The following is a 22,862-nucleotide window of genomic DNA, read 5'->3' on the forward strand; positions in this document are numbered from 1 at the left end:
GAATGCCATTAGCTGTGATCTGATTTGTGCCAAAGGCTGGGGTTCTCAAAGTGGGGAGCAACTTGTGCCCGACTAATAAGCTATCCGGACTAGGGGGGTTACATATATAGAGCTTAGGAGTAAAAGAAAAAAAAAAAGGTTTCAGAATGATACATAAATAAACTTAGAAACTCTAAATTAGAAGAGGGCTTCTAAGCAGCAGAGGGGAAGAGGTTTCAAGTATATCCACCATGGGTACAGCACCTGTAAAAAAATGATACCGTGTTTTAAGATAAACTGCATCAATCAGTGAATGGGGCTGTATGATACAAATATCTGTGAAGGCAGGGCCAGGTCTCCTGGTTTAGCTCTGGCTTTCTATAGTCATCTTTATTGAGGGCTGAAGAGCTGAAAACAGACAATAGTCATAGCAGCCAATGCTTGCAGTCCCTCCTCAAATTATCTTAAATAGAGTGACATCTTCAGCGATGACTCAGGATTTTGGTGGTTGCCAAGTTTGGCTGCCCCATGTAGCAGAGAGTGAAATGAGCATGATTTCACATGGGATGGTCCACTTAGCACCAGCGAGCTGGTTACACCACCAGGCCCTTCGGGAAGTCTTGGTTCACACATCAACAAGTGCCCACAGACATTTGCCCTTAATCAGCCCTTTCGGTCTGGCCCAGGTCAGCAGTGCATGGACTTGTTCAGTAGCATTTCTTTTGGAGGGAGGGAAGGAAGGCAATCTACAGAGCAAGGAAGTCCCATATGTTATTTTTCTAAGCTTAATGACGGTTGCAAATATGTGAATCTTAACGGGTAGGGAGAATAATGACATGCAGTCAGGGGGTGCTTCTGATCCTGTGGGACTATGTGTGTCCATTGTTCGCCAGAGTAAACAATGGGATTCCCATCATCGAATTCTGACTTGGCTTCTACCTCTGGGGCAATTCAACTTAGGTTTTTCAAATCCTTGGCCATGGCAGGGGCGGGTGACTGTTGTTGAAGGGACAATTGTGAGGCACAGCTGGGTTGGGGCTTGGATGTGCTGCTACAGCCCACAGAAAGAGGCTGACAGCTCTGGATGTCAGTGCATCCCTCAGTTGTAGGGAGTATTCTTGGAGAGAGACAGATCTCCTGCCCTTCAGGAGAGAGGGATCCTAAATGGCCAACTAATATGAGATGCTAAATTTTTAAATAGAAAAAGGGCAGTGTGATGAATCTCATCTGAATAGAATATGGTCATTAACACATCATTAAAAATGCCTGGTGTCTTACAAATGCAAACAATAAACTCCTTCCAGGAGTGTAAGGATCCTCTTTCTCTTTAAATACAGCTACAATTTTTTTTTTTTTTTTATTTTTTTTTAGTACATGATGATTTTTCAGTTTTCAGTCTGTTTCTCTTCTCTTTCTTCACAGCTACTGTTGTTCCTCAGCTAGATAGGAGCAGGATGTTTTCTCTCTGTGTTCGACAAGCAGTGGCCCATTCTTACCTTGACCTCAGAGCAAAGCAAATCCTTTTTTCATACCCTGACTCTTGTTTGGTGGCTCAGAGAGGACCAAAGTTTATGGCCTCACAGGGGATAATGTCATCTAGGATAAAGGTGGGTGCCTCAGCAGTTTGTGCCGCTAGCCAGAAGGCACCTAGAAAGGAAGGTGGGAAACTAGGATTTGACTTCAAAAAAAGGTAACTGGGGAGAATGCAGAGCCCAAACGCAGCAGGTTCATACTGGCTGCAATGTTTACAGGGCAGCTGATCTGTCTTGGTAGAGTGGGGTGCTGTGATCCAGTTTGAAGTCAGGGGTCTGGGCAAACTGTGGTGAGAAGTACCAACCATGAATAGATAAACAAATTAATTAATTAGCAGCCTTGATTATCTATCTGAACTATTGAGCTACAGTGCAAAGCACACAAAAATTGTGCTGGCAATAGCACCCATTTTGCAGCCAGTTCTGCTACCAGAAAATGGTGTTATAGTGGTGTTCCTCTTTCCATTAATTCCCAGTTTATTCTGTATCCAACTAGAACTAATAGCTTTCCCCTAGACAGTATTTTCTGGGCAGCAAATCTTGGTGGGACAACCATAATCCTACCAATGTTAAAGCAATAGGAAGTGTGGAGGAGGGGTCCTGGAACAGCCTGGAGAAGAGTGTGCTTGTGTTGGGGGACAGTGATGGGAAGGGCTTGGATGGCTGTTTTTAGTGAAATGAAGGCTGAAAAGGGTAGGATTCGCTGCCACAGATACATCAGGGGACTAAATTCTGGGGAGGAAAGAGAGCTATTTAACTGTCCTACAATGTTGGCACAGGAACAGCTGGATACAGGCTGCCCATGAATGCATCTAGACAATGTGAATAGATGGAAAACAGTAATACAAAAGTTAAAAACAAAAAACAAGCAACAACGACAACAAAACCCACAGACAAAGTCATTTTCAGATTATAAAGTCATGGAAATGGAACTGAGAAAAGCCTCCAGAGATCTGCTCATTTTGAGCTTTTTAACCTTTGGCAGTATGACAGCTGCCAATGTGGCCACAACTTTTTTCATTTACAGCTTACTAAAAAGAAGATGATTACCTGCATGTTCCTCTTATTGTTTTCCCCATTTGGCTGCATGTTTGCATGCAAAAACATAAATTAGTATAATTAATAATTTGCAATCGTTTCATAGCCCTTCATCTAATGGTGCTTCATGGACAACTGGATGAGAAATACTGCTCTGCTGCAATTCCCTGCTCCAAGGCCCTGTCACAGGCATCTAAAGCATCTTTCTTTCTTGATACACTCACGAGAGGGGTTGTGGGAATGTGGCTGCTGCTAACAGCAGGACTCAGACTTTATGATTTCTTCTAACCATTGGGGCTGAAAGAATGTGAGATCTCTGAGTGTGATGGTGGCAGTGATCAAGAGCTTTAAGTCAGCCCTGCCACCAAGAAAAGAAGATGCAAGATGATCAACAGGGAAGCCAGAGAAATTTCCCTGGAGCAATCTCAACTGACTTTTGAGGGGTGCATGGGAGACTCGTGCTAGGAAGGCAGCAGAAGGGAGCTGAAAACCAAAGGGAGATCAGGGGCCATGGTTAAGGCTGGTGGACATGTAGCCCCCACCTCCTCTAATCCCCAGGCAAAAGAAGGAGCAACAAAGCCCTGCTTTCCCATGCTGCTGAGAAACCCTGAGCCTGTGCTGGGCTGCTCTGTCTCTCTACAACGTTCCCTGTGCCTCTTTCCTCCTTTCACTTCTTGTCTTATCTGTTTAACATTCGCCTTCTTCCAGTGCTGGGACTGGTTTGGGCAGTGGGTACAAATAGTGCCCAACACAACCAAGCCTAGAGGTGCTCTTTCCTACAAACAAATAACAGAAGAAGCTTTATTTTGGCTTCACTTCTCTGCCTCTGCATAGGAACCTGTGTCATCAGTGGGTCTGCAGACAGGAAAGATAAAGAGCTGAGCCCTCGTATTCCAAATATCTATGTATACATTCTTTCCACAGGCTGTGAAAGTACCCCAGAAAAGCTCTTTTAGGGCTTAAAGCATTACTGTTTCAGTCTACACTGTCATTTAGTTCCCTGGGTAGTAGAGAAACTGGGAGTGGAGAATGCCAGATCTGGCTTTACTTTGGCCCTACAAACATATTAGTGAGTAGTGAAAAGTCAGGGAAAAGCATAAATCTCACTGCTGCACTCCAGTGCTCTGGGAGTTTTTCAAGTCCCTCTGGAATCAAGAGGCAGTTTGCAGTTTGGAAATCCAAATGTGCTTTGCTGATGGGGCCAAATTCAGTCTTAACACAAGGCCATGGAAGTCAGGGGAGTTTCATTAGGAATGCATTAGGAATTGCATCTCTGCTTTAGGGGCTATATATTAGGGGAGCTGCTGAGCCAGCCTGACTTTATAAAATGTCAGAAGTAATAAAGAGCAAGCCTCGTACCAGTGTGTTTTCACTCCTCACCCTGAGATTATCAGATCACCACTGACACCAAATCATTCCTGGTAGACAACAGTAAAAATGTTTTGCTCTGCTCTGCAGTCTGCTATGGAGCATCTCAAAACCCCTGCAGATTGTTCCTGTAACTTTATCACCTTCACCTCCTAATTAGCAAATGGTATTTTAGCCCTTTCACTGAGCCATATGCATTCTCACCAGTGCACCCCTGGAGCATGCTCACTTCTGCACAATCCCAATATCCCACAGAAATCTCACTGGCAAGTCGAGGTGGTAGGTGAAGAAATGCACCAGGGATTTACACGGCTGCACCCCATCGGCTCCTGTGTGAGCAGTGTGGGTGTGCATGCTTTAAGAATGTGTGCACACAATTTGCTCCTTCAAGCCCATACTGACAGCTCTTGCAAAGCCTGACGTGAGGACAATGCAAGAGTCCTCATGTATCATCCTACACTGAGAAAACACCAGGCTGAGCAGCATCTGGGCTTTGGGAGTGTTTTCCCACTCAGGTGGGGCTGTGCCCCACCTTGGCAGGTAGCAGCTGTCTGCAGTGTGCTCCCTTTCGTTGCACCGGCCATGACAAACTGCTGGCCCTGTGGAGGTCGGGACCCTGGTGAACCGCGGCAGAGACATCAAATGCTATTCATGGCTCCTGCAAAGCTGCTGCATCTCAGACATCCCAACTATTTTAAATTTAAAACACAGCTTTGGAAGGCACGTCTCTCCTGCAGCATTCTTCCCATTGCACCCATGCGCACGGGCTTGGCTTTCCAAACAACAGCCCTACTGAGGGGCTAGTTTTGTTATTAATAAGATGGCTGTGTTTATGTAGTTTTAAGTGATGTTAAAATTAAAGTGAAGCTATGATTCAGCTGACTTCGAGTTTTCTCAGCTCCCTTCCTTCGCACACACAGTTTGCCCTGCACTTGTTTGCCTTGGCAGGGCCCAGGCTTAGTAGTAACAATTTCATCTTCCATTTATAGGCATCTCACACCACGCTATTCTTTTAGAGCTGAGCACTTCTCGGAGCCGAGCAAGGGGGACATGTAAAGCCAGGCACGCAAAAGCTCAGATCCTTTCAGGAGCACAGCTTCTTCACATGAGGAATAGCTTTGTCTCTGCCCTTTGGGAAAAATAACTAGAAAAGGGGAAAAAAAAAAAAAAGTCCCATCTCTGACTTTGGAACTTGAAAAAGCAAAGGGAAGCAGTCACAAGCCTGCAATGTTTTACATTCACTGTACACTGCCTGGCAAGTTTCCAGGGCAAATGTAGGAAAGCTGTAAACTGGTAGAGTTGGACAAACCAGCAGAATTCTTTTTTTTTCTTTTAATTGACTTTTTTTTTCTTCTTTTCTTTTTCTTTTTAGATACTTAGACTTCATGTAACCACTGTACCAGCAGCTATCTCTTCTGAGAGTCTGAGAGTCCGTGCTTGTTTTCCCACCCAGACTTTCCAGCACCTAAGTGTAGTGCAACCCAGAGAGAGTTGTCTCTTTCCTGTTAATCACTTGCCAGCCCCTCCTGCACGTAAGCAGTGCTCAAGCGTGGAGTTTTGGGATGAGTTGTTTCTTTCTTGTTGTTGTTTTGTTGTGCTGTGTTTTGTTGTGTTTTGTTTGTCCGTTTGTTTAGTTTTTAAACTTTTTAAAATTTATCATTTAGGGGAAGTGTTGTAGCAGTGATTTGACACTCTGGGAACCCAGACTTCAGGGTACCTTTCAACTTTGCCTTGAAGTTCCACAGAAAAGGAAAAAAACATGAATGAGATCCTGACTGCAGCAGGGCTAAGGGGCACTGCAGCTACAGCATCACCTGGTGACAGCAGCCTGCCACTTACAAAAATGAGGCTTGTCCTCCGAGAGTACCACTGAGTCTCCTCTGCTTTGTCTCAGCACAAATGGAAACTTAAGCCAAACATCTTCTTGCTTTGATAAGTGAATTGCAGCGGAGGGCAGGGATGCACCTGGAAGAGGGAGCAACATCCCATGCCTGGAGCACGTCATGCAAGTGATAAAATGAGGAGGATGAGGAATGAAGGAGTCCTGAGTGTGGGGAGGAGATAGTTTTGCATCAGCAAAAGACTAATTGCTTTTTCACTGCAAGCATCCCCTAAAGCATCATCTCTAAATCCTTCGTGAAGGGAACATGGGCTCGTCCCCTCCTGTTTTATTCAACAACTTGGGCTGTTCCTGCTCCCCTCAGCCCCTGGGCTGGACAGCAAAAACCACACCAGTAAGCTGTGAGATGATAGAGAAATGACCAGATTTTGCATCTATCAGGAGGACAGAGAAAAAGTGCAATGTTCTGGGTAGCAGCACATGACTGGATGGGGTCCAGACGTACAGGCAGAGCTCGTGGCAGAAAGCTCCTTCCCCCACTGTTTGCTCCCGGTGACATGTCCAGCCTTAGCGTGTCTTTCTCACTAGGTGACGTTCGACTCCTATGTCTGCAAGCCTTGTTGTGTGACTCCCCATTCATGTCACCTCCCTGTCCCAAATCTGCTTCCCATTTGCCAGGAAGCAGATTCCCTGCTGTTTCTGGTGGACTTTCTCTGAGCTGCTCAGCCATGACCCAGGCCTGAGGCATGTTGGATGGCAGCTCGTGAATCTCACACTGCAACGACTGACCACAAACTGAAAACCTCCCAGTGGAAGACTGCTCTTTAGGAGTGTGTTATGCTCCCTTCCCAAAATTGCTAGTTACTCAGTCACTTCTGCATAAACAGGAACTTTGTCCCCAGCTTCTTTCCAAGTGCTGCAAAGCCAGCAGCTGGCGTGCTATCCTATCATCTTTAGGACAGCATCATCCCCTGAAACATTAGAAATGTGCATTGCGTCCTGGCTTTCCAGTAACCAGATTCACTTGCACTTTCGCTGATGTTTCGGTCCCCGGAGTAAAACCGCCTACATTTTGCACACAATTGGCAGGCCAGGCCTGCAGCTCTCCTCTGCTCACCCCCAGCAGATGATCTGCTAGAAGCTCTGTGGGGCAGAGGCAGTAGGAATTGTGCAGGGATGAAGTCACATAGGGCCTGTTTTAATTAAACATGCTGCTTTTCCTTTCAGAGTGTGCCTTCTCTTGGCGCTGCATGCTGAGGGGCAGGGTGGGGGACAGTCTCTGTCCCTGCTTCAGAGACCTGCAGCAGACGGTGCCCAGCTGCTCACCAGAGCTGTGATGGTCCCTAACCTAGTGCCCTGGAGCTGCTGCTTTCTATGAATCCTGAATGTTCTTCCCAAGGATATTTCTTAGCAGCTCTGAAGTTATGTGCAGTGGTTCAATGAATTCTATTTCTATGTGTCTGGAATAGGTGTGTTCTCTGCGTCTGGTTCATTTTGTCTGAGACAAGGGCACGGGGCCCTCAGGTGGGTTAATTTATAATTCCTAATCTAGGTGCTGCTAGTAGCCTGGATCTTTCCCTTAGGAGAACAGGATAATGAAAGTTTCCTTCTGCAGCAAGTTTCAGAGGGTGGTCTGGGTTGCTCACCTGGAGCTGTTGTCATCCTCTTCACATCAGGGAGAAATGGCACAAAATATTCTGGAAGGCTGTGTATTTTCAGAGGTCAGAGAACAGACTGGGGCCCTCCTTCCCCCCCCCCCCCCCCATCCCTCCTGCAAGCATTAGGAAGATGTCCAAGAAATGTTCCCCTTCTGCAAAGCCTCATTTCTCCAGTCCTCTTAGTTTCCAGTGGCCCCTTCACCTGCTTTCCTCCTCTTACATCAGTTCTTCCCACCTCAACATTTCCCCTCCTTCCATCATTTCTGACCTCATCTGCCCTTGCGCTCTCCTTTAAATCTGTTCCTCTCTTCTCCCACCCCCCAATGCCTTTCTGCCTTCTAGCCTCACCTCTGGTGCATTGAATGGGTGTGCCAAGCCACCGTCTCCTTGTTCAGCAGCAGCCTCTGCAGCTGCTCTGGCTTTCTTGGCTCCCTTCATTTTCCTTTTTTCATCCTTCCCCTGAACATCTAGAGGTTGCAAACCTCAGAAAGACCCCCCAGCAGAAAGGTTTCTGACCCACTCTTCTGTCAAAGGGAGGAGGAGAGGTTCTCTTAGGGAATTTTTGGAGATGCTGTGTCAGCAGAGACGGTGCAGAAGCCCACGGCACTGCCCTGGGAAATCATTAGCTCCCTGTCTGAACCGAGCGAGGTGCTTTGAAGAAAGCATGTGAGTGCTGTGCTCTTCATTAAATGCCTTGCATGGGATGATGGGAACTGCAGGGGGAAAAGGAATGGACTAGAAAGGAGAGAAAAACTTAAGTTTTCAGTCAAATGAGGGAGAGGCCTGAAGAGACCTGCCAGGGAAGGGTTTGAGGGTCCAAATGAGAAACAAAGAGCTCTGTAGAGCAGGCTGCAATGTATGTGCATGGGGTGGCAGCGGAGAGTTCCAGTAAAGAGCACTGCAAATGGGTGGCACCCTGAATTGTGACAGACTACTCTATTTAGGAAGGATTGATAGAAAACAAACAAGCAAACAAAAAATCGTGTTCTTGTTTTGGTAAGGAGTTCATCTGGCTTTTCATTATCCAGTCTAACAGTGCTGTAAGTTAGAAAAAAGGATTGCAATTGTCCTTTGACAGTTGGACCTGAGGCACCAGGGGTGGATTTTAATTGTCCTAGGCCTGACATCAAGTCTGTGGGAGAGGAGGGAGCTCTGAAATCCTAAACAGCATCTTCTGTCTTTGGGAGAGAAGACCTCTTTCTAGTTAATTTGTTGTTTTGAAAGAGTGGTGAGAAGACAGCTTGATTTTGCCTGTCATTGCCAGGAAGAGAGAGACAAAGTGGAGGCAGTTCAGAGGAAGGATGACCAAAATGACCAGAGGTGGCTGAGCTAGCTTGGTTTCTGAGCTGCAATTGAGAAAACAAAATCTGCCCAGCTTGGCCAAGTGACAGTGAGGGGCTCAGACTCACAGTCAAGTTGCCATGGCTTCATGAATAACTGTAAATTGGTTGAGAGAAGCAGTGGCAGAGTCTTGATAAACCTCCAGACTGCTGATGGGTGTAAATACCACGGCCAAAGAGGAAATGGTCTTGGCCCTGGACCAGGTACTGGCTCAGACTGAACATGGTTCTCTTTTGACTTTACCATTGTGGATGGCCATGCTATAAATGAGTCTCCTGCATGACTGTAGCTCTAGCACAGACTGACTTTTACCCCATGCAGCCCCATGAAACATGAAAGTTCAGTGCTGCTTCTTCTTTTTTTTTCTGAACTGAATGGTAATTAACGTTCATTGATATTGCCTGTGAACAAGAAGATTGAATGCAAATCATTGAAGGGAACAGGGAATAAATAGCTTTGGTATCCTATAAGACAGAGGAAGAACCTTATCCTTATCCATGTCAAGCAGGTTTTTCCTTCTGGCTTACCCTAGTGGGTCATCTGAGGGGATAAATGAGGTCCTACTCAGTTTGAATAAAAGCATCTAGGCCTATGCAAGCTCTCCATAGGGGATGCTGCCAGAGCCTCATCAGTGAGCCTTGGAGTCAACACTGTTCTGATAAACTTGGAAGAGATAAATCTACATGAAACTTTTGTTTTCCAGATGAGGCTCAGGCACACGCAGCATTCATTACACTTAAAGCACATTTTTCAAGATCTGCTTCCAAACCACAAGGTCTAGAAATGTCAAAAGCAACCAAACAAAGCTTCCAACATAATCACCTGACTCCAGGAGATGAGGTTCTAGTATTCAGCTGATAACAAAAGGACTTGCAAACAACAAATGGTTCAGCCTAGCATCTGACCTAAATAATAGGCAAGAGAATTGTTTCTGTTCTACAGAACAATCCTTCAACCTGAAATGAAACTACCTATTTTAATTTGGGATTATTATTATTATTATTTTTATTGTTACCTTCAAAAAAGACTGTTGAATTTCAAAATGAAGGGAATTATTTGGGAACACAAAGTTGAAGTCATTTGGGAACACATTTTGTTTCCAAAATTCTGAAGTAGAATCTTGGAGGTAATGGGGAAGGGTCAGGAGGGACAATTTCTTTTTTCCTTCTTGTCAGTTTGAAATTCAAATTGCATCTCCATCAAATTCCTCTCTGTGGGCTCATCTGCATGATGTTCCCAAAGGAAAGCCTGGATCCAGCCCTTTTTTCTGAACTGACCCTGAATAGAGAAAAATGATGTATGTTCTCTGCTACTACCTCCTCTCCCAGTCAGAAACTTGCAGAGCTGCCTTTTCTCTTCCAGGAAGGTCTCTCTTTCTTCCTGGAATCTGGCATTGCTTTTTCAGCCCAGCTGCCTTCCATCAGCTCAGGAGCATGGGGCAGAGCAGGCCTTGTAAACAAGGTGGTGATGCACTACAGAAGGACAAGGCTGACCTCAGAAACATTTGGATTTCCAAAGTGTCATGTCTGATGATCTGAGCTAGCTGAAGCTTTAAGACACGCAGCAATATTACAGTATTCAGCTATCTTACAACCATCCTACACCCTGCCTTCTGAGGTCAGGAAGAAATCAGAAAACAGCCACCATCACCAAAAAAAAAAAAAGGGGGGGGGGGCGGGAGGGGGGAAAGAGTCCTGTTTTGCATCAATGAAATTTATGAGAATAAATAGAATGATGCTGCTCAGCAGATGGTAGGTCAATAAAGCGGGCCTTACCTGGCCTCAAATCTTTGGTATTTTAATGTATTTCCTGATTCTGTAAATTACAGCAGCCCCATTGCATACATATGCACATAGCATTTAATGATGCAAAAGAGAGACAGAGCAGTACTTTTCCCCTCATTGCCAATGCCTCCTTTATCTTTGTTTTAAAGGCTTGATTCAGCCCTGAGAAATCTCCTGCCTCTGATCCTGCTACAAGTCAAACTAAAAGCATCCCCCAAGAGGAAGCCATTCATATTTATTTTAGTTAATTGCTTGTTTGCATAATTACTCATTCCTAAATCCAACTTACAATAAAATCTTCCCTCCCATCAATACAGCTATTGTTACAGCTTCCAGCATGTCTGTCCCAACAGTCATTTGCTGGAGCTGGGAACTCTGCTTTGTAAAGGTGAGCCCTACAGTCTAGCTTTGAAGGTCAGTATGTCTGATCTACAGAAACCAGGTCAGATAGCTTCCAAGTCGGCTCCAAGACCCACTTTCTCTTCCAAGTCCTTCACTGTAATTCAGTGTAATAAAGGAAGGGGCAAGTGGATGAGGGGGAAGGAGTATTTGAGGTTGGTGAATGTAAAACAAGGCCGGCTTTTAGAGGTAAGCATCTGGTTTTTGGCTTTGCCATCTCTAGCATAGGTGTATGGCAACGTGTGTCCCTGCATATTAAAAACAAACCAAAGCAGAACAGGGTTTGAGTGTGGGAGAATGGTCACATGAACGATGTTCTGTATAGTACAGTAGAAAGTGCTCAGATGAGACTGGGACAGGGGCAGGTGACGTGTTTTTATAAACCAGAGTTTTCCTCAAAAGGTAAAAGAATCCCTTGCATGGCCTCCTTAAACAAGTAGGTTTATTTTCCCAAGCCAATTTCCCATAAGATCTTTTTAAAATTGTTATTATTTTATTAATTTATTTATTTTGATACGTGCAAACAGGAGAAGAATATTGTAAAAACCTGCCTGAACCAGTAGGATTTAGGAAGTCCTTGGCAAGGCTTACAGTGTACCTTAGTGCCTCAGGACCAAGAGATTTTGAACCAGCACTGAAGAAACACACATATCTCTGTGCTGAATGTCCACTCCATGTCAATTATGAAGTAGTGCATCCTGTAAGGCTAAGATGACAGCAGAGGGCAGGGTGTACAACCTAGGAGAGTTGCAAAGAAAGCAAACAAAAGCTTTGCTAAGCAGCCTTCAGCGCTGTGTTAGGCTTTTGGCTTATTGTTTGTGTCCTGTGACTCAGATTCACCCATTCCCACCTAACTGGCATGACCATGCCTGAGTTGGTGGGGTCTGTTACTGCTCTGGTTTTGTGGTCTGCTCTGTTTTGACCTGGGGCCTGTGCCTTTCCTTGCTGGCAATATGCAACACCCAGGTGGCCTCCGTCTTCTCTTCTGTCAAAGACAGCTGTCTCTGAGAAGAAACCTAGATGACAGGACAGTGTGTTTCAGGATCAACCTCAGTGTTGTCTGGGCTGTGAATCAGACACGGCAAATGCATTTGGAGTCACGAGTTGGGCTCGATGATCCTTGTGGGTCCCTTCCAACTCAGGATATCCCATGATTGTCCAAAGAGATGGAAAAGACACCATCCAGGTCACTAGCTGGACATCTTTTAGCACGCCCCTGGAGTTTTACAGGATAAGTCTGGTGGTTGTGTCGTAGTGTCAGAAATGGCTGGTATCTCCTAGGTAGTTTCTGTCCCCACTCTCATTTCCCGACATCTCTTCACAATTTGGGTATCCAAAGGAGGAGCCAGTGCCTGCGGTAGTGTGGGAGAGGGAGGAGGGAGAGCCTCGTGTCCTTGTAAGCGTAACAGTTTAGTCTTTGCTCTCAGGGACACAAGCTGGCAGTTGGCTTTGTAGTAACCCACATGACAACAGGAATAACATCAGGCATAATTAGACGAAATGATGGTAGTTCAGCTCTTTCCCCCCAAAGCACCCAGCCCCCTCAACCCATTTTGAAACAATGCACCTTTTGTGGGCTCCAAGTAGCTTTTAAAAACACAATCAATTTCTTTCTTCCCCGTCACAGAAAAGAGCTTGCTGCTTGGATAACTAATGTTGAAATGTCTCGGGTAGGATGGGGGCTGGGACAGGGAGGGGACGAGACACCTCACCCACCCCTCGAGCTTCATCTGATGTCCTCTGCCAGACAGTGCTTACTCCCCCTCAAGATAATAATTTCTCCTTGTTACTACAACTTTAAATGCTCTTCCTTTCCACTCCTGCAGCCCACAACAGTGTCCCCTACTGTCTTCACATCAGAGGTATACGTGATGTAGGCTTGATTCTGCCTTTTCCAAGGCCTTGTCAGGTTATGGATGATTGGTCATGCTTCATCTACCCGATGAAGGCCATCAAAGAATAGCACAACATTTTCCCCTGCTGTCTCCTTCCTCTAAGTGCAACTTGGCTGAGAGGACCACTGTGCTGGATTTGAATGGAAATTATCTAAGTGTGTGGTTCAAGCTCCCCCTGCTAGCTCCCCTCTCTTTAAAAAATGAGTCTGAAATGTAATCAGATTTACTTTAATGAGGGGGGACTGAGAAAATGCATCCCATGAAAAAGAACTTTGTGGGCAATCCAGGTCCCACACCATAAACAAAATCAAGTCATTCTGTATTAGTGTATGGAAAGCTCCAACACAGGAGAAACTGTGTTTCTACCCCCTCCATATCACAGCTTTCCAGCCAGCCCATTAAACTGCTTTTTACCTACTCCTGTGCCACCCCACCAGGTAGATGTATGTGTGCCTTTACCGGGTAAGAGACTTGCATGTGGGAAGGCAGCACCAGGTCAGAAGAGGACCAGATTCTGGGAGCTGTGATTTCACTTTGAGATGGTTTTGAGTCCTTTGCTGAAATATGAGTCGTTTTAAAACTACTGAGCTAAGAACTGTGGGGGTTTTATTGGTTTGGCTGTTTGGTTTTGTGCATCTTTAAGGCATTTGGACATGAAGTGTGATGCCAACCGTGGCAACATTAACATTTTAAGTGTTTGAAGACTGCAAGTGAATGCTTAATGCTGTGATACGTATATCTGTGTATGTATTGTTGATAACTCTGAAGTTGGTTTATAACTTCACCAAGTTTATTCAAACCCAGTTTCTTTTTAAGGTCCCAGTGAGATTCCCAAGCAATCAAGTTTGAAGACTTGCAGTACAGTCATGTAAATAAAACTTGTGAACAGTGGAGCTTGACAAAGCCATCTTGAGAACTGTTCATCTCGTTAATGGGCATAGGAAAATTTCTTCCAGAAATGTCCCGATAGCAATACATGTAAGAAAAAGAGAATAAAAAAATAAAATCTCAGCATGATTTTTTTTTTCTCCAGTGTTTCTAACTTTGGGATAGCCATACATGTTCTTTCCTCAAAAAGCAACAGTAATTATTTCTGGAAAAAAAAAGAAAAGCCTACCCTGGCAAACTTCATTCCCAAACTGTTGCATATTTCTTTTAGCTCTGGCTCAAAAATATTAAAGCTGATTTTTGGGGAAGCTGTATTCTTTTCCCTGCACATGTAAGATTTAATTTGCCCCCTAAAATTATTTGGATGTTTCAGGCCAAAAATTGAATGTTCCAGAACATGTAAGGTTGTGGCAACAGGGGATTGATCATAAACTCTTTTCCAAACTTAACTACTAGTTTAACTGTTGACCGGTTATTACCCAGAGAGTATATTTTATTGACTGTGAATTCATTAATAGTTAACTGGTGTGTAGACATTGAAACAATGTGTCAATTCTTCATATTGAATCCTATCTCAGACAAATACAATAAGATGCCATGGTCTGTCGCTTTTTCAACTCCACATTGCTGAGTGTTGATGTCAGGGAAAAGTCTTGCTCAGTTAACAGCATTCCTAGGGCACTTTGTGGGACCAAAACAGCACAAGACAAAAAAAAAAAAAAAGAGCTCCAGAGCTAAAAAAAAAACATCAGCAAGGTTCCCAAGTCAGTAACTTGCACCTTGAGTTAAAAAATAAGCAGACAAAGGATCAAATCCAATGCTCCAGCATGAAGCCAGGGTTTCCTGCTATGAAATGTTACCTCTGTTAGAAAGGTTCCTTGGATGCCTTTGCTGGGTTACCAGTATATATGATGAGTTTTTTGCTGCAACCTGGAGCTTTTCATTTCTCATCCTTTTTTTTTTTTTTTTTTTTTTCCCCCTGGAAGTGTGGAGAGTTGGAGAGTCATTTGTAAACTTTAGTACCTTGCAAGGCAGAGAGAGCAAAAATTCTTGTGTCTCTAGAGGTTTGAAAATGCAAAGTGCTAGATGTGACTGCTACTCATAAAGTAGTTCCCTTTCTGAATGCTGATGTACCTAGAAACACATGAAAAAAGTATTTATGTTTTAGAAGTCTATTGAATACAAGGAGGACAAACACTCTGTATCTGTTGAAGGCCAGGATCATTGCTGTAAGATTAACTAGAAAGGAAAAACACATGGCAGCTATCCAGGAAATACAGCTATCAGAAGATAAACAGGGATAAACAACCAGGGACTCCAAAAAGTTGCCCTACTATCAAAATAAAAGATATGACCCCCTCAGAAGTCTTTATATTCTAGAAGCATGTGTCTAAATACAAAAAAAATAGAAGTATTTTGGGCTGAGGAATGGTTTTAAGGCCATAGCTGAAGCCAAGAAAGAGGGCCAGCCCTGGCTGAAGTTGGAGAGTGGAGGTACACAGTATGTGGTGATTTTTGAAAGACCACAGAGTGAATTTCTGCTCATGACAATCCCTAAGGAGAGAGACATTGGCTCTCCTTGCCCTTTTCAGCAAGAAGTAATCACTTTTCATATAGCCTGTGTGTGGGGACAGTAGAACTTTTCCACCCCAGCTTCTGAGAATGTCATTATTGGCTTTGCTAAGAGGCATCAAAACAAAAAGAGTGGAATACAGTTCTCTCCAGAACAAAAGCTTAACAATTCAGACGGTCCTTGGCATTCCCAAGAGCAGAGTGCAGTAGCACCAAGTTCCCTCTAGGCCCAGGGAGAAAAAGAAGTGGCTCAGCAGCTCTGAAATTCTGAACTGGGTGTGCCCCTCTCCTCACACAGACATCTCTGGTACCTAGGGTGACCATACTCCTAACTTAAAGTCTTGGCTAGGTCATGTGGAGGGAGTCCTAGAAAAGATCTATCAATCTATATATTTTTTTTACTGAACAAGTTCTCTTTTTATTCAAGAGGAACCCTCTTTAGCAGTAAAATAAACACACTAAAGAAAAACCACAAGTGATGATTTTAAAAGAATGACTCTATACTGTTGTCAAGAGAGTTATTTGCATAGAGTTACACTGGACAAAATGCCTAAGAAGTGCATTGCTATCTTTCACTGAAGCGTAAAAACCTTTAGATGTTATTAAACTTCTCTTATGATGGCCCTCAAGATTATAAACAAAGGGAAAAAAAAAAGTGTGGTGGTTAGGAACAAACTTATCCCTCATGTATTTCTTTTCTTCAACTGGGAAAAGGCAATAGAATCACTTGGTCCATTGGGTCAATTGTACAAGAGAAGTAGCTTAGTGGCACAAATCTCAATGCTAAGGAAAACCAGAGAGCCCAGATGCTAGAGGGTTGCCTGTGATCTCATGTCTGTTTTGTAGCTGTGTGTACTGCATATCTGTTGACAGCAAGGAACTGGCTCCTGATTTACAAGCAAGTTATCAGAGAACTGACTTGCTTTATGTTGATAGAGACCTGAAGTTTCACTACACGTCTAATAACTGTGGGACACCTCAGCAATGCAGTTTTAAGGACAAAATACAACAAGGTTTGGTGCATTGTCTGCTCTGATCATTCATTTGTCCCCTCTTATGTGGCGGTCTCTCAAATTTGCACTAATGAACAAAGGGAGGATTTGGGAAGAACTGGCATCTGTCTCCAGTTGCTTTGCTATTCCAAATAAGTCTGCCTCTGTACATTTTGTGGAAACAGTCAAAATCTTATTCTCAAATAATCTTCCTTCTTATTCTGAAAAGGTGTCAGAGTGCTTTGATGTGTCAGTAGGTGTTCTTCAGCATATTGGGGTTCTTATGTTAAACTGAGGCATTGGGATCTAATTCCACAAGTGTTCATATGCTGTGGGACTAGATATTAGTTTGGGCACAATGCAATATCGTAGACTTTTTTTTTTTTTTTTTTTCCAAAAAGTTGCACCTCAGGCTGGCTGAATCACATGAGCTTACTGTTTGCTTATCTATCTATCTATCTATCTATCTATCTATCTATCTATCTATCTAATCTATCTATTTTAGTAGTAGCCTTCATGTAAGGAAACAAACAAACAAAACCAAACAACAACAACAACAACAAGAACTCATTAGACATGAAAAAATGATGCCTGATCATACACAGTTTTAATATTAGTTGTAGAATAATTTTGTGACTGCAGTCAATGCATTCCCACTATGTGATGTTGCACTTGCATTCAGCTTCTTTGTTTGAAGCTTTATGGTTATCTAAGGTACTGCCTTCATTCTGCTTCTACTTAACAGATCTAGAAATGCCTTTGCTCCTTGTCTCACTCTGATCCTACTTCCTGGGAGAAACTCCCCCCAGACTCTACAAATTTTCATCATGATGTCTCAGCTGCCTTAAAGCCCTCTTGCTCTGTGTTCTACACAAAATACCTTTATTTGGTTACTGGTATATAGTAACTGAACTTCCATGAGGACTATTACTGCTCTATGTTCTTCTTTCCAGCTATTTTTGGGAACTCTTTCTTGTGCTAGTAAAGGATCTATCTGTTCACAATATCACAATATCTGTTGTGGCAAGAGCAACGTAAATGTAGTTATTAAATTAGTTATAGTTAGTATTAAGAACTCGATGGCATTAACTGTTATATATATTAAACTTGTTATAATCAGTAGATAATTGTTAGTTGTGAATCTTAGTCATGGTGTCATTGAAAAAGATACTGAAAGTAATAACTAGTAATAACCATAACATGTATTTGACCTGCAGTTAATAAAAAGATGTATTCATTAAGTGACTGTGCTCTTCTGATTTTCTGGATATGACAGAAAAACAAGGTCTATTATTTCTTTATCTACTGTTATGAACTCATCACTATGGTGTCCACATCCTGGTGTAAGCTTTTGCGTTGTAACAGATTATGCTTGCTACATCTTTTATTTTAAATGCCAGAATCTTTCTGCTGTCTGAAATGTTGGGTTCGGTTTCAGTACTTACTTCAGTATTTCCTGGCCAGATTCTGAGTCCTCTGTTTAAGATGTTTTACTGCGCAGAACAATATGACTGCATTAAATATGTATTTAATGTATAAAGGCCAACCAAAGTGTCTAAGTTAATCGAAGCTGTTTCTGGGGCTCAGGGTTTTTGAACAGCTAGTTATGGAAATCAGAGCAGGGGAGCAAACCTGGGAACAGCTCCAGCTCTAGATTGCATCCTCCTGCCTACCTAGTAGTCTGATTTTTTGCCATGGACTCTGCCCAAACTTCCTTTTGGAAGTGACACATCCTGATGCTGGAAGACCTTCCTAGGGAAGTTTCAGCAGGGAGGAAATGGGAAAATATAACATCTCATAAACTCCCTATGACTCCAGAACAAGGCCCAAAGGCTATCATTACTGAGATGCATATTGCAAGCGTCATTTCCAAGAGAGGATCTCAATTTATTGTGTGTTGGGAGTTTCTAGGGTCAGCTCCATCCTGCTATGTGGTATAACAATGCATCAGTTGCACAATGGAAGTAACTTCACAGTGACTTCATATGTCACTTCAGCAAGAGAGCAGAAGAAAATACTCATGTAGCAACAGGGTGGTTTGGTTTTCCTGACATTTAATTCTTACATGGCAGGCATCAGTGCTTTAATGGGAGAGAATTTTGGAATGAAAGCAAACTCATTAGTAGAAACCAATTACAAATCTGTGTTTCCTGCCCTTGACAAAATTCCCTGTTTCTCTGCCTTGTTGTTTTCTTGTTGTTGTTGTTGTTTTTGCTTGTTTGGTTGGTTGGTTTGTTTTTCCCTTTCACTGTCAAGTCATGTCAAAGCTGATTGTAAGAGATGGGCCTTGCAGAAGACAACATTGCATGGGTGGGCTTTGAATGCTAAGCTTCACCACTGTTCTGAAGATCACAAAACCCAATTTCAACGTCTTTGTTCACTCCCTAGGCCAGTGAAAACCCTAAAGTAAAAGCCCAGTGGTAAATTTTTTTAGCCTCGAGTCTAAGTTCGTGTATTCTGAGATGGAAGGAAAAATTCTTATTTCACAGTCAAATGCTGATTGTGAAGCAGTTTGTACTGTGGTGGAAAGCCAAGTGGCCAAATATGGTTATTTCCATATATGGCAAAATCATTCCGTATTCCTTTGCATCACAAACACTCCATGACCCTTAGATGTCATAATTGCTGACCTCTCAGGACAGGCCAGATACGGAGCAACATCAGAGAAACAGGCTGCTCTGCCTGGAGGCTGCCACCACCTTACAGAAACCTTGAAAGCAGCAATGGCACGATCCAGGCGATATCGGAGGCGACGCAGCAGGGGACGCTCCCAGCGGAGGCAGGGAGTCAGAGGCAGGAGACAAAAAAGGAGGCAAGGGAGAATGAGAAGGGCAGGAGGTACGGTTCTTTCAGGCTAAGTGGTGGAAAGGCTGTCACAGGATGAGACTTTTTGAGAAATCCTGGTGGAACCATAGTGCTTCAGGGACTATCTTGTGACCAGTCAAGGAAAACTCTTTTTGGCTCAAGGACAATGCATCTTTAGGGGGGAAATATGAGTTTAAGATTCTCATTGTGGAGCCAAAATGAAAGTTGGAATAATCATATTGGCCACAGCCATAAGAATGTCCAGGACATTTTAGGTGGCTGAAGGCTGTCAAACTGTCATCTTTGAATCTTTTATGATAACACCTCCTAGTTGGGTAGGGAATGTGGGGGAATGAGGAGGAGTTCCATAAAAACACAGCCCTTAACTATTATTTTGTACCAGCTGGTCAGCACAAAACTACTTCTGATGACACAGGAGCAACCCGGAGACATTCATGTGTACTCCTACAATATTGTATAGAATATCTGGTGGTGAAGCAGATGTTTATAGGGCTTGTTAAACACTCAGCTGAACTTGTAGACAGGTTCTCTAAGATACAGCAATATAGGTCAAATATATTGTGAAAATACCTGTCTCTCTGTTGCCTAAAGAGGTAACTTTGACTACCCAGTTAAACTAATAAAATATCACATTTAGGCAAACAGAAACCCTTACTGACATCCTTTCTTATGTACCAAGAAACCTTCAGTTCTAGAGCATGGCTTTTGAAAGCATTATGCCTGGACAAGTATTGCCATCAATGCCCTTTTTCAGCTTTCTAAGGAGAATGTGTCTCATCCTTGCTTTCCTACCTTTTCTTCCACAGGGAGCAAGAAATACCATTACAGGAGGCGAGTGACGTATTGAGACCCAGCCTTCTCTGCCATGTGGAAGCAGTGTAGAAACAAGCTGCCACATCAGTTGCATGACAAATAATCCTGCTTTCTGGGAAGAGCTTGGCATAAGAGCAGCCTGACATAATCAGCTTGCAATAAACAGGCCTGGATGCATTTTGTTTTGTTTTAAAATTTTATTTATATATATAAATATATATTTTATGGGGGGGTATCCCTAGAATGTAATCTCAGAGAACTCTGGCTGTACACAAAGATGTTCTGTGTCACCCAGGACTGAGAGGAATTACTGAACATGGAGATGCAAATGGTTGAGGTTTGTCTTACAGCAGCCATTCAACCAAGTCTGAAAACAAAATTATCTCCCTAGTTGCTAGAATTTTTTTAGCCATTAATCTGTTATTCAGCTGATTATTGTGCACCATACAAACACTTGAAACTCACTGCTGCATTAATTGCCCTTGTTCAGGAAAGGCCATCATTAGCTGCCTAGGGAATGGCTCTCAAGTTCATGTAACAACGTACAGTTAGAGCAGGATACTGACAGTTCATGGCCTGCTAGGCAAAATGCCAGCTCACGGAAGCAGCTGATCATGCAAAGTTAAGTCCGAATCTAAATTTCTTCCTCTACTAAGGCCTTTCCCATGTGAAACAGGGGACACCTGAGCAGCCACTGTCCTCCCTGCTTTGAAGGAACTGCCACTGGATATTCCTTAGCACTCTGAGGAATATGGTTTGTGGCCTTGCAGATCACGACATCAGTGCAATAGGACAATCAAAGCAGACCTGTTTCCAAATCCTCCTGATCACAAGCAGTGAGGCTAATAAAGAAGATCATCAGCTTAGTAGGCAGAAGCAAATAATTTTCTCATCATTTCCTGTCATCGCCTGTGATTTCTGAACCTCAGGAGCTTCAGAAATTTGTTATTAATCTGGAGGAGAACAGGACAATAGACCCAGATGCTTGGGACAACACACCAGCTCTATGTCCTTCCCCTGCATCCTTGGCCAGTGAGGGTCCATACATGGACAAAGGTCTCCAAGGATTGGCAAGGCAAAGACGTGGCCCAGGTTAGTGACCATGCCTGGACATAGATCTACCAGCTGGTGGTCTCAGTTGGCTCTGGAGTTCTCTGATGAGGTAGGAGATGGGAGGACTGAGTGTATGACAGAAGGTGCTCTGCCCTTAGCTGCACGTCTGAGGTACATTTTGTCGAGAGGTGACATTATGGCTCATGTCCTTCCAAACAATTGTGACAGGAAGGCCCTGCCCAGCATCTCTTACTCTATTTCCTCTTCCTTCCCTCCCTCCAGGTTGGGCACCACTGCCCTGGAGCAGTGGGGACTTGCAGGTGTGGATTTCCTGCTGGGAGGGTCTGTGTTACACCCCACTGAGGTCACAGGGAGATCTCTGTCACTCCACAAACCTTTGACATTACTGGTGGAGCCCCTAAAGGTCAGGTGGGGTCAGAGCACAGATGGGACTTGTATCCCATTCCTGTTCAAACACTCAGTGGGGAACTTTTTTAGATTTCAGCATCAGGCTTTTGGCTACTTTCTCCTTGTGTGTGCATATGTATGTGTGTGTATGTAGGGATGGAGTCATACTGGTGTTTTTTGGAACTGTTCAGTTACTTGACTTTTTTTTTTTTTTTTTTTCCTTTTCATAGCATTATTATTCCATTAATATTCCTGAAAGCCAAGCCTTACTCCGATGGGCTCTCATGATTAAAGATTAAATGTTGCAGAGGAGATGACAGTCCTCACATGTGCCAATGAGTCAGTGAATTCCTTTGTGAAGCCTAAGTCCATCCAGATGTTGACCTCAGCTCTGATGCTATGTTCTTTGCCTATTTTCCTCTAGTATTTCTGGGTCTATTTAAGATGGGTATGACGTGACCATCAATGAAGAAAGACAGGCTCTCTAAGAGGGTAAAATGTTTTGCTTTCTACAATGGGATCGTGAAGCTCTTTCCACTGCCGTAATTCTTGGTCGTTGCCTTATAAATGCTTGTCTTACAAATATTATTGCTCATTTGGTACTATTTGCATTGCACAGGCGTAAATGTCTAAACGCAATCTAAGTATGAGACAGTTACTTTGTGGGGGTCTAATTTGGAATTTCAAGCTTTCTCTACAGAGCCAAAGAGCTGCATAGGGTTATAACCGGTAGGCAGACAGGACAGAAGAGGACCTATCAAGGACCTATCTGCATGTGGCTGCTAGAAATGTTCTGTTTGCGGAGTCTAACCACGGTATTTTCACTAAAAGTGAGTGGAAGAAATAGTAATCTGTGTAGCTAGATTCTCCCAGAAATTTTGCTGTTTCTTTACTTTTCTTTGCAAGCCATTTCTTAGAAACTGGACTCTGAATTACACCTTCTAGCAGCTGCCGGACTTGGTGAATCTGTTCTGTGAATCAGTGCAGCTCCATCATCCTCCACCGTAGGATGCACTGCAGCAGGCCAGGCACATATTGCTCCTGAAGTGCATGCATGACAGAAGGCCAGAGGTAGGAATACAACCCTGCCTGCTGCTCAGGTTTTAGTGACAGTCCACCAGAGGAAATGAGAACAGTGCCAAGTGAATCATGTTCTGGGCTCTTCCTCTGCCTTCCCCACCCTTCTGGGTGACACAAGCCACCTTTTCATGATGCAGATCAGCAGACCTGGCTATTTTTTCCAGGGCTTCACTTTAACCAGATTTCTGGAATCAAACCTTAGGAAACATTTACTTGGCAAGTCCCCTCCCAGATGTGGGACATTTTCTTTAGTGGTCCTTTGCTTTCCTGTTGTGGCATTCAGCCTGAGGATGCAGAGGCTATAAAGGAGGATTCCCTCAGCTCAGCTTGTCCAGCTACATTCAACCAAAAGGAGAAACTTTCTCAGGAAGTTCCTTTCCAGCTGTAATAACATGC

This window comes from Anas acuta, chromosome 6 (assembly GCF_963932015.1).
Source record: "Anas acuta chromosome 6, bAnaAcu1.1, whole genome shotgun sequence".
Classification (NCBI taxonomy): domain Eukaryota; kingdom Metazoa; phylum Chordata; class Aves; order Anseriformes; family Anatidae; genus Anas; species Anas acuta.